The following is a 16,286-nucleotide window of genomic DNA, read 5'->3' on the forward strand; positions in this document are numbered from 1 at the left end:
CATGCCTCTGGGTTCACTCCTGATAATTCATTTGTGGGTGGACTAGAGGATGACAAAAGAATACAGTCAGACATGAGACACAATTCAAAATTTACTTTTCTGGTAAAACTAGCTTTCATTACTCTGCACATAAACCAGTTAAGTTCTGACTATTCATGTTTATAGCACTATTTGGTTCTGAAATGTCATTTTTTTATTAAAAAGGAGGATTTATATGATGGCAACCAACATCTTAGGCTGGAGAAAATAGTAATGCTTTCAGATTTAAATAAACCTCTTTATTATGACCTCAGTCCCAATGCGTGACAGCCTTTGTGGTGGCAGTTATTTCAAACTAAACTTTTGCGTGGAGGTAGTCAGCCCTCTTATTCCACTAAATGTGCTGCCTCAAAAGCCCTCCATTACTTCTTCACTTGATTGTCTCTCTTGTACACAAGTACGGTAAAGTAACTGCAGGTCTGAGTCAAGGACACAATCCAATATGATGGTATTTGGGGTTTTGAGTACCACCCTGTATTGTGGCAGAGTTCTGCAGGGTCAAAAACATTTCTAGGGTTGTTAGCTTTTTTCTCTTCTCCTGAGGTCTTCACTACTCTCCATCCCTGCTGTGCTTTCCTGTTTCCAAAGAGGATTCTCTGCTGTCCTCAGCCATTATAGTAAGGTCTCACATACAGGCAGTCTGAAAATTATTTTTTATTTTTACTCAAGAGTATCAAACAGACAAGTAAGAAAAATCATTCTTCTTTTTATGTGGTCATCTTTTATCTAAATTCATTCAACACATAAAGTCACCTTCATATCCTATAGTGAGATCATGCAGACACATGTGTCAAAGTTTTTTGTTTTTCCATTAATGCCCTTGAATGGGAACTTCCCTAATCTCAACCTTTATATTTCTCTGCAGTACCTGTGGGTGCATGCCTTGATTTAATATGAATGCATATACGTATATATAAATGGTATATAATCATTTCCTCCCTTGTTCATATATCCTTATATCTATATTGATTTATTTCTTTTTCTTTTTTCTTTTTCTTTTTTTCTTTTTTTTTCTTTAAGGGGGAGTCTCCCTCTGTTGCCCAAGCTGGAGTGCAGTGGCAGGATCTCGGCTCACTGCAAGCTCCGCCTCCCGGGTTCACGCCATTCTCCTGCCTCAGCCTCCTGAGTAGCTGGGACTACAGGCGCCCGCCACCACGCCCGGCTAATTTTTTGTATTTTTAGTAGAGATGGGGTTTCACCATGTTAGCCAGGATGGTCTCGATCTCCTGACCTCGTGATCCACCCACCTCAGCCTCCCAAAGTGCTGGGATTACAGGCGTGAGCCACTGCGCCCAGCCTCTATATTATTTCTGTCTCACAGTTCACTGACAGCTCCACTCCAGGGTACTGATTTGAATTTAGACTTGGCAGTGCTACAGAATTTAAATATATATATGTATCGTCCAACACCAATATGACATCCTGGACTTCACTTTCTGGTTTGAATTACTCACAAGCGATGTTCAGTTCTTTACAATTGAATACAGCACAAACTAAGCATTTGGTGGTTTACTTTATTTCAAATTCAGCTGCAGTTTCTATATACAAATCCCCTTGACCCCATCTCATTTCCTGACACTAAAATCCCTTCATGAGTGCCTTGTTTTTGCCATTATAGGTGTCTTCTCTGCTCTCACACAGGGTCAAGAAACTGCCCCATACAATGTGATGATGGGTGTGGGCTTGCAGTGTTAGCCTCACATGGTGGTAGAGCTCTGGGTGTGAGGAACCCTGCCAGGGCCATTAGCTCTGTTTTTTTTTCCCTAAGGGCTCCACTGCTCCCTGTCCACTGTTACTCGCTTGTTGCTCTGCATAGGATTTTCTTCCCTTGGTCCACTCTAGTATGTCTCATACACAGAAAATCTGACTTTCCTAAGTATGTGCCTGCTACTAAGGGTGACAAGACAATAACAAGAAGTTTCCCTTTTTTGCCCTGTTCCTTTTTTATCCAATTTAATCAAAAAGTTGGACAAGAGGCCCACAGGGCCTATAGTTAGGAGGTTTATAAACAGTGTAAAAGACATTCTGTATGGCCATAGATGATCCTGAGTGTAAGCACATAATCTTCATCTTTCTCTCTGTCGATTCTCTCTCTCTTTTCTCTTTTTTTTTTTTTTTTTTTTTTTGAGATGGAGTCTGGCTCTGTCACCCAGGCTGGAGTGCAGTGGTGCAATCTCAGCTCACTGCAAGCTCCGCCTCCCGGGTTCACGCCATTCTCCTGCCTCAGCCTCCCGAGTAGCTGGGACCACAGGCGCCCGCCACTGCGCCCGGCTAATTTTTTGTATTTTTAGTAGAGATGGGGTTTCACCGTGGTCTCGATCTCCTGACCTCGTGATCCACCCACCTCGGCCTCCCAAAGTGCTGGGATTACAGGCGTGAGCCACCGTGCCCGGCCCTCTCTCTCTTTTCTCTTTCTCTCCCTTTCTCTCTCTCCCTGTGTTTGTGTGTCTAGATAGACAGAAGTACGTATATCTGCACATATATTTCTTTAAATATTTGTGTATATATATTTTATAATTCACATTTCATTGGTGGTTCTATCATGGGTCATTGATGTCAATTCTGTATGCAGGCTAAAGGAATATAAAAGTAGATAGTTGGACACACATGTAATTCTAAACTTACTTTTTGAATCAAACAGCTACAGTTACTCTACGATGTACTATCTGGTTGACATTTAAATATTAATCTGTATATCACTAATTCGAACTAGGTGTATCCTTTTTTTTAGGCGGAGTCTCACTTTCACTGAGGCTGGAGTGCAGTGGTGCCATCTTGGCTCACTGCAACCTCCGCCTCCCAGGTTCAAGCAATTCTCCTTCCTCAGCCTCCTGAGTAGATGGGATTACAGGCATGCACCACCACACCTGGTTAATTTTTGTATTTTTAGTAGAGACAGGGTTTTGCCATGTTGGTCAGGCTTGTCTCAAATTCCTGGCCTCAGTGATCTAGCTGTCTTGGCCTCCCAAAGTGCTGGGATTACAGATATGAGCCACCATGCCTGGCCAGTGGCATTTATTTCTAATGTAACTGCAGTCTGTAAGGAAACATGCCTCTTACCCCACCTAAATTCTTGATTCCTAAGTCCTTCTGTCACTTCTTTACTTTCACCCATCATGGCTGTCTTTCCTGCCCAGAAGATATGACCATGTAGCTGTAGACCTGAGTCAGGAACTCCCTACAAAATGATTGTGGGTTTGGGTTTGGGGCACCAGCCTCACATGGTGGTAGAACTCTAGAAGGTGAGGAACCCATTACGGTTTCATGAACTCTGTTCTTTTTGCTGAGTGCTTCACTCCTCCCTGCCACCTGTTACCTCCCCATTGCTCCATATAGGATTCTCTCTCCCTTTAGCCCACTCTAGTAGTAGGAGAGTCTCATAAATGGAAAACCTCAGAGGTTCCTAAGGGATTGGATACTACTAACTTAGAGTGACAAATATACTAAGAGGAAGAAGCATCCCTTTCAAGACTTCATCCTCTTTTATCCTATTTGGTCTGAAAAAAAAAATAGAAGGTTATCTATAGATCCTACAGTGAGAAGCTATAGACATAGTGTCAAAGATACTCTGTATTTCCAAGGATATGCCTGACAGTGAATTTTACAAATATCAACTTCTCTTTCTCTTTCATTGTTTTATGTTTCTGTGTGTGTATGTGTATGCATGCGTGTATGTTATGTGTATATATGTATATATACACTTGTATATAAATCTTTGTTTCTCATTCACATTTCATGGGTGGCTGTATCATAGGTTACTACCATCAACTCAATTGGCTGTGGGCTGGGGAATTATAAAAGCATATTACTCAGATACAAACACAATTTGGACTTACACTTTTGGTCAAATAGCTGCAGTTACTCTAGACAAGAGTTTACCTGCCAAGGAATGCCAAAGATTGCCAGCAACCAGAAAAAGCTGGCAAAGAGGTATCAAACAGATTCTTCCTTATAGCCTTCATAAAAAGCCAACCCTACTGACAATCTCAATTTCAGATTTCTAGTCCCTAGGACTATGAGATCATTAATTTTTGTTTAAGCCACTTGGTTTGTGATACTTTGTTAAAGCAGCCCTAGAAACTAATATAGCCTAACCTGGTAGAATCTCATACACAGGCAATCCAACAGTTTTCTAAAAGTTTTAGCTACTAGTCAATTCAACTAGGAAGAAGAAGTAGACTTCTTGTGATCTACTTATCTTGTATCCAACCAGACCCAAAAAGAAAAGGATGTTACATACAGAAGCTGAAACTACCAGTACTTTAGAAACAGTGTCCAAGAAACTCTATAGTTAACATTTGTGTGTATCTTTATGAACATACACACACATAACACCTTTCACTGATGGCTCCATTATAGGCTAGTGATATCATTTCACTTTCACTGAGGACTCCATCATGGGTTAGTGATGTCACTTCATTTGGGTCAGAGCTAAAGAATTAAACTAAATTGTACATAATCAAATACCATGTGAATTTGTAGGCTGAATTTTTATTCAAATTAGCTACAATAACCCTACAACTAATAAACTAGCTGTTCTAAAAAAACAAAACAAAACAAAACACATGCAATTTAGCCATTTGGAAACAATAGTGACCATCCCTGCCTGTCTCCATAGACAACAACAGCAACTACCCAGGAGTAGTTACAGTAAAATTAGGAGAGCATTAGGCTGGCTGATGAAAACAGGGAAGGGCTGAAGAGCCATCCTTGGGCCTTCACTCCTCCACCTGCCTCCATCTCCAAAGCCCAGGTTACAAACCAGAGAGATTGCCTCCTCCAATGCTGCTTTGTTCAGGAGCTTCAAGGTGATATAGTTGTTTAATTAAACGAAATTTTCCCTGAGGTTGCCTCTGTACTTGAGTCCTTATGCAACAAACTGCAAGCTAACCTAGTGTGTAAACTAACAGCATAATTATGAATAGAATATACACTTGTAACAGATAGCTGTGTCTCAGTCAATTGCAGCAGCTGAGCTTCAGTCAATTGCGGGTGGCTGACTGATTCAAATAAGACAAAACATCCAGCTGTAACCAGTTGTAAACAACAAAGCTGTTTCTGGACCTCACTTCCATTTTCTGTCCATAATGCTGTCTGGCCACATTGCCAGCTTGCAGTTCTCAGAACTTGTTCTCGTTCTAAAAGCTTCCCAACTCACGAATCATTCTTGCACTATTAAACTCTTAAATTTACCTTGTCTAAAGTTTTTCCTTTTCACAACCCAGAGGAGTTGCCTGGTCAGTGTTTCATGGTTCCTGAGACTCTCTACCCTGGGGCACATCACTTCTCTTCATTTTAAACTTACTGACAATGACACAGCTTACGTCCTAGATTTCAGTGAGACTGACTATATAATTCCTGCCCAAACCACGACACTTTTGAAAGGAAAAAGTGGGTGCTATTAATAATTATGTTGCAAGAACAGCAGCAGACTGAGATTGTCCTTCAGTCCTTCCCCAATACAAATGACCAGAGTAGCCAATAGCCACAAAAAATCTGAGTTCACAAACCAACATGATTAGATATCTGAGGAATACAACTACTGAAAAAGAAATACAACAAGCTGAACAATAGCATACCGACTGTAGCAAAACTACTGGAACACACTGACCAAGATTTTAAAGTAAGCATGACAAATATTCTTAAGGATAAGAGGACACAAAGGAAGATGTTGAAACATGAAATGAGAATGGGAGTCATAAGAAAAAATAAAAGAGAATGCTTTAACTGTAAAAGTATGACTGTCAAAAAAATATAACTTGTTGAGGGATAAACAGTAGTTTGGATACATGTGAAAAGCTAATTAATTTAGAGTTAGAAGATTAGATTGAGAAACTTACCCAGAAAATAGTAGAAAAGAATAAAGAGAACATACTAAAGAAGAATGTTATGGAGGATAAAAACAGCTATCTAACATCTAGAATATGAAAATCTAAGAAGAAATGAAAACTAAAAATGCAAAATAAAATGTGAAAATTTATGATGATAAATTTCCCAAAATTCAAGAAAGAAGAAATATATCAGCTTTAAGTATCTAATGGAGACAAAGAGAAAATTCTAACACCTTCTAGAAACAGCAAAAGACCTATGAGGTCACAAGGACAGACCAACATCATAGCTCTCTGTACCATAAAGAAAGCTTCCACAGGATAAAGTCCACAGGATCAATATCATATTGCTGTTCTCTGAATATATTGTAATATGATTAGCTTTTTTAAAAAAACCCACATTTGAAACTAAATTACACATTACTGAATGCCTCTTATGTTAAAAGGGAAATCATGAAATATTTTAAATACTAAGAACTGATTGATAATAACATGACAAAGTTTGTAGGATACAATGAAGCAATATTTAGAAGAAAATTTACCAATATATAAGCATTAATAAGAAGTCAAGATGGTTAAAAGCAAAGAGTACACATTTAAGTAGAGAGGTTGGAAAAAGAGCACAAGGCAAAGCCTATGGAGTAATAAGGAAGCAAAACATAAGGAGGTAAGCATAAGTCACTGAACTGGAGAAGAAAAAACCGTGGAGAAGATTAACAAAACAAAAGTGTGTCTCTTTGAAAAGATTACTACAATAGACCTGTGGCAATAATAATCAAGAACAAACAGAGTGAATATCCAAATAAAATGTACAAGAAGGGAGCATAACTAGAACACAACTAAATTTTTTTCAAATAAGATTATTCAATTATATGCTAATAAACGTGAGAACTTAGATGGAATGGAAAAATTCCTAGACGAATATAAAACACTAACATTAGTGCAAGAAAATATATTTATATAGAAATAGAATACTCAAGTAACAAAGAAATCAACCTAGTATTTAAAGCCCTTCCCTCTCCCAAACATCACAGGGCCCACATAGGTATTTTTCAAAATTTTTTAGAATATTGACATACTTACTACAAAATCTATGTCAACGTATAAAGGCTCCATTAATAACTTAACTAATCATGCTAATAAAAAAAGGTGTAGGGATGCCATAAGTATCAATGGAGCAAAATATTGAGCTCAGAGATAAACCTATGTAGATATATGTCATTGACGATGATTACATAAGCAAGGAAAAAGGATGAACTGTTTCATAGATGGCATTTGGAAAATCAGCCTACAATTGGGAGAAAAATGAAACCAAATCCCTACCTAACACCATATTGAAGGGTAGACTCTAAGTAAATTAAAGCATTAAATGTGTAAATTAAAACTATGAGGATTAGAAATTACCTTTGTAGACTGAAAGTGGGAAAATTTCAAACTTCAAAAGTAAAATAATAAGGCAAAAAGTTCTGTCATGAAGAGAATGAAGAACAACAATGCTAAAGCTAACAGGCAGATGACGGATTAGAGAACATAACTTCAATGTCTCAAACTGACATGAAGGATGATTTGAATACATAAAGTGATAGTCCAAACTTTTGAATGGGATTCCATGCATCTGAGTCTGTTTAATGTTGCCATAAGGGATACCTGAGGCTGGGTAATTTATAAAGAAAAGAGGTGTATTTGGCTCACAGTTGTGTGCTGCACAAGAAGCCTGACACCAACATCTGCTTCTGAGGCTGCTCCCATTTATGGTGGAAGATGAAGGGGAACTGACACGTGCAGAGATCAAATGGCAAGAGGGGAATCAAGGTGTGAGAAGCCGCTGGTCTCTTTTTAAACCACCAGCTCTTGCAAGAACTAATAGAGTGAGTACTCACTCACCCTCACTCCAAGGGAGGGAATTAATCTATTCATCTTCCAAACACCTTCCATTAGGCCCCACATCCAACATTGGGGATCAAATTTCAACATGCAGTTTGGGGGTACAAACCTCCAAACAATAGCACCATGTTTTTAATGTTACTAAAAAGAGTGAATTATTGCTATATTGTTTACAAATGTAACATAATCACTTTGAAAATTAAACATAATTTTAAAAGAAATTTGATTAACTTATTCTAAAATATAAAATATTCAAAAACAGCACACGTAAATTAACAAGACAAAGATAGGAACACTAGTGGAAAAACGGGCTAAGATCATGAATAGACCATTACAGAAGAAATCCCAAATGCTATAAGAACATAAAATGATGCTCAAATTCATAAGTTATCACATAAATTCAAAGTAAAACATAATGCAATATGTTATGACCTATTAGATTGATTATATAAATTAGAAAGTTTGATAATGTCAAGTGTTGTGAATGTGTATGTGTAGGAACCATCATGCACTGTTCATGAGATGCAGACTGGTATAACCATTGTGAGAGCAATAGGCAGTATTCAGTCAAATTCAAAATATGCAATCCCATGGCCCATCAAGTCCTGTTTCATATTCCTACAGAAATACTCAAACAGGTCTGTAGGGGTCTGGCATAAGGATAATCATTTAGCGGCACTCTTTGTGAAGGCAAATGGTAGGAAGCAATATATGTGTTCCTCACTAGGGGATGCATGCATGTTGTGCAATTTTTCATACCAGTTAAAAGCAACAACAAAAGGTATGCACAAGAATAATCTTATGTTACTAAGCAAAAAACTAACAAAATGAGATACAACTTAACACCATTTAAGTAAATTTAAAAACATATAGGCAAAACAATAATACGTAGTTTACAGAACACATATAAATGTATATACTGTGTATTAAACATATTAAAATTGTTGCATATGTGCATACATCTGTATATGTCAATATGTATATCTGTACTCTCATCTATATATTAAAAAGGCCTACAAGTAGCAATGAGCCAATGGCAATCAGCATACCAAATGCAAAATATTGATTGGTTTCTAAAGGGCATGAGGTTCTTTGGGTAAATGGCTGATTCCAGGGCTGGGGAAATGCTCAAAAAGTGATGGGAACATGTCAAGTCAAAAGGACACAGGGGCTAGCTTTTAGGGAGTCCCACTGGCCAAATATGGGACCATTTAAAGATCAAAATAAATAATGACAGAAAGGATTGTAATTCATTGAAATAATGTAAGAATTTATAAGTTCATAGTAATAGTGAACAAATAGGGGTAGGAATAGCTCTCCTTATAATAGAATGATACTTATTAAACACAGAAAAACTACTTTTAAAAAAAAATCACCATTTTATAATGATCACAGTTACAACTGATTCACATAAAAATCAATGAATGCTAAAACTAGGGCATGAAAGTTTTATGTGGAACAGGATACTGAACATTGAAGATAGTTTTAACAAAGACTGAAAGTATCTCCCCCCAACGTGGATATTAATTATAAACTGAATAATATTTACTTGTCAGTGAATAAATCTGACAATACCTCTCAACCACAATAGACATATGAACCATAAAACAGTGTAATATTCAATAGAGGAGTTACTTAATCTGAAAGTGGTATCCAAATCCCTCATCTATCCTTTAAAAGGCCATGAAATTATTTCCTGTCATCTCATATAAAAGATGTTGTAATATTCTAAGAGCTTCCATTTAGGTTGTCTCTGAAAAGAGTCTGATGAATAACTTGACAATAAGAAAGTGAATGCTGAGATTTTAGAGTGAACAGACATTTTAATCTCACAGTCTACTTTGTGTTAACTCACCCCTCTCACATTTCAAAAATATCTAAAAGTATCTGTTAGACATTCTATTAAGTCCTCCTGGTGAAAATGGAAATGTTTGGATATTCCATCTTTGCATCATCTTCCTATATCCCACTTTTAAACATTTTTGGCATTGAAACTTATTCTTCAAATGAACTTTTAGATATCACACATGCTTAGTAAACTTCAAATCTGCAAGTGGTGAATAGATAATCTGCACAGGAAACACTTTTTTTTTTTTTTGAGGCAGAGTTTTGCTCTGTCATCGAGGCTGCAGTTCAGCGGTCCTGTCTCAGCTCACTGCAACCTCTGCTTCCCGGATTCAAGTGATCCTTCTGCCTCAGCCTCCAGAGTAGCTGGGACTACAGGCATGCACCACCACACCCAGCTAATTTTTATATTTTTAGTAGAGACGCGGTTTTACCATATTGGCCAGGCTGGTCTTGAACTCCTGACCTCGTGGTCCACCTGCCTCAGCCTCCCAAAGTGCTGGGATTACAGGCTTGAGCCACCATGCCCAGCCAGAAAACTCTTTTGACAAACACACCAGCATTTCCTTTTGTAGAATCCTTGGGCCATATTAAGGGTATTGTTAAGCTGCCATCTCATAAAGTGTACAGAATAAAACATTAATTTGGGGAGACATTAAAAGGGAATAGTAACAACAGCAGCAGCGCTTGTTTTATTTAAATATGGAAAATTAATTCAAAATATAAAAAAAATTTTGGTGACTATATCGGTAATCTTACGATAAGAAATAACTTTCTGAGTATAACACAAACAGCATCGGTTATAAAAGTACCAATTATATTTGAACACATGAAGCTTATTATAAAGCTCTATGTAAGGTTGCTGCATTTTACTTCAAACATCAAATGCAAAAATATATTAGAGATTTGCCACATGGAGCGGTGATATGACCAATTTATTTGAACAACAAAATTCCTTGAATCTAAAAGATATGATAAATATGACTTAGCTTACTTAAGACCCAACTTTTTAGAAAGAATTTTAGAGTCAGTGTCCAGAAAACTATTTTCCCATGAATAATTCTGAGACTGAATTTCACAAACCTGAATTCCTCCCATCTCCAATATATATTATGACATCACCTTTCATTGTTGACTCCAGCACAGATTTCTGATGTCAATTCATTGGAGTCAGTGCAAAGGATTGAAAGGTAAATAGTAAGAAACAACATAAATGCATACATGACTTTTTTTTTTTTTTTTTTGGTTCAAATTGGCTATGATTGCGCTACAAATTACAATGTGTTGTCCTTAAAAATTCTCATGTAAATCTGTTATTTGGCACCTGGTACTTGATTTTTCTCTAAAAAGAAGTCTCTATGTGTTGGTAATAAAAATTGTTTAGGACTCTCAAAAAAGTTTAATGAATCAAGATTTAAATACAATTCTTTATTACTGAACCTGATCATCATGTGTGGCAGCAAATTTAACTTAAATTTCCTTCAAATTCATGTCCCATTTGTAGTCACACATTATTCTTGCCCATTTTGATTTCCTAATTATCAAGTCCCTCCACCACCTTCACGCTCTTCATGAGTCACAGATATCTTTGCTTCTCCTCATATAGGATCAAGTGACTAAACCTGAGGCAGGGGCTCCATCCAATGTGATGATGGCTTTGAGTTTGGGGCACCAGCTCTGAAGGGTGAGGGACAGATACAGGATCTCTTAGCTCCTTTCTTTCTGCTGAGGGCTCCTCTGCTGCCTGTCCAATGCTACCGCCTTCTTTCTCCAAGTAGGATTCTCTACTCTCTTGGATCACTCTTGAGAGAGTCTCATACACAGGTATTCTGATAGTTTCCTAAGGTTTTGTTTGCTAATTACTTAGAGTCACACACAATCTTTGAGTACCAAGCATCCCTCTTCTGACCTGATCTTATTTTTTCCACTCTGGTTCAAAAACAATGTTACCAAAGATGCTTAAAGTCTCTGATAGAAAGCTGTTATTGCCATTGATGCTCCCAGTATTTTTCATCACTTAGATCAGTCAACTCACCCATTGTGGTCATAGTTGTCAGAGCATACAGTAGAATCTGGTAGTGAATCCATAACTCTACCAAAGAGTAAAAAGCACATACAAAAAATAAAGTCAGATATTTTGGAAGGCAATGAGGATGTTAATCTCAACAGTATTTCAGGACACAAAAAATAAAATCGGAGGAATTTTGACAAGAACTAAAGAAACAATTTCAGGATACAGCACTAGACTTCTGAGACTGTGTGTGTGTGTGTGTGTCTGTGTGTGTGTGTGTGTGTGAGAGAGAGAGAGAGAGAGAGAGAGAGAGAGAGAGAGAGGACACAGAAAAAAGAAAGAAAATGTAAGAATAATGAATGTTTCTATATCAATGGCTAGTTCCCGGTCATCCTTGGCAGGAAATAAACAAGTAGGTAAGTCAAGCATAGCCTTAATTATGTTTAAAACATTTTGTGAACTTAAAGTGGATTATGTGTTTACAATGATTTTGTTTTCTTTTTGTCTGGATTCATTTTTTCAAAGTTATATGGCTATGTTTTACAGTATCAAGACTTCCTAGCACCAAAACCCCTGGCTTGGCTAATTTAATCTCTCTGCTACTTCGTTTCCTCATCTGTAAGTTAAGACACATGCAAAATACACTCCACATCTGTCAACTTCATAAAACCATGCTGAATATTCAGCATTTTGCCAATATTGGTTTTTAGACAACCTGCTCTCTACACCATATATTATGCCATAAAAATCAGTATGTGGCAATATAAACTGATACACATTTTTAGTTTCAAATACACAAACATTCTCATCAAGGTAATACACTCCCAAGACTCAAGAATTAATGCTCTTCGCCACAATTTTCTAACTTTTCAAACATTTAAATAAGTTTAAGAAACTGATCACATACATTTTTTTGCTGCTGATAACAACTGGGATTCTCTACGAGTGTGCTGAGGTTTCTTAACTATTTGACCACAGAACCTCTTTCTCACAGTGGAAATGTGTGAGAAACACATTTTGGAAACAATATATTAAATGGTATCTTTTTATGTCTTTGAGAAAAGTTCCCCTACACAAACTAATTTTGGACTCTGATCAATAGCTCCAACCTTTAAGCACAGATAGACACTAATATTGTGCTAGTCTTTCAGCCTGTGAGGAAAGGAGTGCCAGAGTTCAAATTATCGCATCTTGTTAGCCTAGTCTGAGGGCCATGAGGGGAACCTTTCAAGTTCTAAGTGGGTGTTCTCATGTCCTTGAATGGCTCCTGGAAATTCATCTAGGTCTCAGGAAAAACAATACCTTTTACAAAAAGAAAGGCATCTATAGGCATCCGCTACTTTTCAGCAGGATGAATAATTGGATTGTCTATGCAGAATACACTAATAAATCATAACGGGAAAATGTTCAAAACACCAAAAAGGTAAGAATTTGAGTTTCTGACATAAGCAGCCTTATTAAATGATTACTAGATTTTTCAGACATCCTCTACTGAGGAAGAGAACTGGAAGACACTCAAATTACTCCAGATTCAGGTGACAAGCCAGGATTGCTAAGCAAGTTCCTTGGGAAACTAATCTCCAAAAAGGGCACGAGACATCCATAGATGTTACCTGAACTCCTTTCAGGGAGAGTACTGCATGAAGTCTGAAATAATACTTTGATAAGCTGCTTTGGGGCACAGAATGACTTCCCTCATGGGACATGAAGAAGTAACTAGCTAAATTGCCCTCTAAGGAAGGTGAGAATTGCAAACTGTCCTAAACTGAAGTGGTCATGCAGAATTCTTAAATGCTTTTTGGTAGATAGGAGCAACCACAGAAGTTTGAGTTAGCTGAAGGTTAGCTACACATTTATAATCATGCTACCAGGTTATAATGAAAAGTAGGTCTCCGACCAAATCTGCCACACATACAGATATTCATTTAACAAAACATTCAGTAGCAAGCAGACACAGTACACAAGCTTTTGTAAGCTTTCCGCACTTTAGGTGCTCCAAGCATGAAAGCTTCATTCTCAACAGATTCCTAATGTTTCAGAGGCCAAAATCTTCCTAAACCTTCCTGGAGATAGGACCATATGAGAATCAAGCCTTGGGTGTTGTCTCTAAATATACATTACAGGCCACCCTCATACACCTTTATCCTGTTTATGCAAGGGTGGGCTGTCTCCAAAACACGTTAGTTGATTAACAGATCTTAAAATGTCATATAATTGTAATATCCATCATGCTGCTTTGTAAGCCACCAATTTCACTAATAAAAACCCATTTGTGACCTTCACTGTAATTATTAACAATGTTTCAGGTGTTAATTGAGATGGGACCACTGAAGCCCTTTTGGTGGCCATCTCTGTGGAGTGGCTTCCTGAGCTGAACACTAGCTCACCATCCTTGAACAGAGCATCCAACATTAGGGCAACCAGCTGCCCCTGTAGGAAAGATTAAAGTGACCAGTATATGCATATTATCACACTGCCTATAATGTCATAGAATGAGGCTTGGTTTTTTTTTTTAATTTTTTCTATTTCTATTATTTTTCTATCGAATTATTTTTCTATTTTTATTTCCTGGGTCACAGACAACAGCAAATTCCATACCTTTGGAGTTACACCAGCTCATCTGCAGTAGGAGTAGAAATATCAAAGCTCTCAGTCTACCACCTTGTGCTCCAGAGATGTGGCCCAAGCACATCTTTGGACGTGAACCAGGCAACCCAAGGCAGAGCTGGATTTCTGGGAGTTTCTTCCTGTAAGCCCTGGACATGCTTACCTATAGACCAGACTGCTTCCAGAGCCACTGCCGGTCAGAAGAGCCTGGGGTGTGTTCAGCTACTAGAATAACACAAGTCTGAGGTCTTGTGTCGTCGGTCCAACATTCTCTAAGAGGGAGAAATTTAATCAAGATCCTGTTAGCAGTTTTCTCTCTTGTTGCCTTTCAAGATTATGGCTTTTCTTTTTTTCATTTTTTAGTTCCCAAAACCAAGCTTGTTAAATCAAATCTCGACCCAATTCCTGGCAAGTAACAAGGTTATTGCTATTTGGCCTTACACCCACGGGTTGTCCCCCAGTACCGTGAGGGTAAGGGGACCCTGTAAGGTCCCTGGGAGGGGAAAGGAATGTCAATTAGTGGTCCCCCCAGTTGAGTATAAGCAAACTTTCCTGTCTATGGGCCGCAGAGACCACCATCTAGTTCCCCCGCCAAAACTTTACATGATTTTAATTCTCCTCATGAAGATGAGAGGACAACAGCCAACAGAGAGGGCAGAGGATGGGATGGGACTCCCTTGCTTAGGGACCTCACCTCTAGGTCTTTACCTCCTATTGAGAATAAGTCAGTTCTGTAATAAGAACTCTGTCCACGGCAACCCCAAACAGAATCCTAGCGCTCTTGTGATTCTTGTAGAGTGGGGAATAGAACGAGCTTGGCCCAAGACTGCAGACACTTAAAAACATACTGTTCTTTGAGAATGGCAATCATTAAAAAGTCAGGAAACAACAGGTGCTGGAGAGGATGTGGAGAAATAGAAACACTTTTACACTGTTGGTGGGACTGTAAACTAGTTCAACCATGGTGGAAGTCAGTGTGGCAATTCCTCAGGGATCTAGAACTAGAAATACCATTTGACCCAGCCATCCCATTACTGGGTATATACCCAAAGGACTATAAATCATGCTGCTATACAGACAAATGCACACGTATGTTTACTGCGGCACTATTCACAATAGCAAAGACTTGGAACCAACCCAAATGTCCAACAATGATAGACTGGATTAAGAAAATGTGGCACATATACACCATGGAATACTATGCAGCCATAAAAAATGATGAGTTCATGTCCTTTGTAGGGACATGGATGAAATTGGAAATCATTCTCAGTAAACTATCGCAAGAAAAAAAAACCAAACACTGCGTATTCTCACTCATAGGTGGGAACTGAACAATGAGAACACATGGACCCAGGAAGGGGAACATCACACTCTGGGTACTGTGGTGGGGTGGGGGGAGGGGGGAGGGATAGCATTGGGAGATATACCTAATGCTAGATGAGGAGTTGGTGCAGCGCACCAGCATGTCACACGTATACATATGTAACTAACCTGCACATTGTGCACATGTACCCTAAAACTTAAAGTATAATAAAAAAAAAATACTGTTCTGCCATACATACAGATACTCATTAAAGATGAGGGAGAAGGGCATGGGGTGGGGGAGAATGTACCAAAACCAAAGACCACAGGATAATAACCTCAGAGCAGAGATTATCTCTCCAGTTATTTTTTCTTTTGTATGTCATGGAGAGGATTCTTATTATTTGATGAAGAAGTTTACATCAAGTGTTCAGCTTCCTTTGTGGGTTACAGCGAATAACCAGAGGGCTCAGTTATGCTCTCTGAATAACTATATTTGCTTAGTGTTTTCTAGACAACATTAAATTTCACTAAAATAGACAAGGTTGATAGGACTTGGGGGGATAACTCATTGACTCCAGCTATCATTTTATAGGATTGTGAGAAAACAAATAGATGCACATTTAAAATACACTCATATTCTCACTAGAAGAGAGGATTTTGAATATTCTTACATCAAAGACATAGTAAGTGTTTAAGACAATGGATATGCTAGTTACCATGATTTGATCACTATGCAACGTAAAATGTACTGAAACATCACATTGTAC

General features: G+C 38.0%; 1 long non-coding RNA gene across 1 annotated transcript; it reads right to left on the minus strand.

Annotated features, from left to right (window-relative positions):
• Positions 1 to 2: 2 nt before the first annotated feature.
• LOC134757963 (uncharacterized) lies at positions 3 to 14,447 on the minus strand. Its single transcript, XR_010132648.1, has 3 exons — positions 14,378 to 14,447; positions 11,632 to 11,688; positions 3 to 42 (listed from the first exon to the last, which is right to left on the minus strand). It is a non-coding gene; the product is annotated as an uncharacterized lncRNA (long non-coding RNA).
• Between the last annotated feature and the right edge of the window lie 1,839 nt (positions 14,448 to 16,286).

Source organism: Gorilla gorilla, chromosome Y, assembly GCF_029281585.2.
Source record: "Gorilla gorilla gorilla isolate KB3781 chromosome Y, NHGRI_mGorGor1-v2.1_pri, whole genome shotgun sequence".
NCBI classification, from domain to species: Eukaryota; Metazoa; Chordata; class Mammalia; order Primates; family Hominidae; genus Gorilla; species Gorilla gorilla.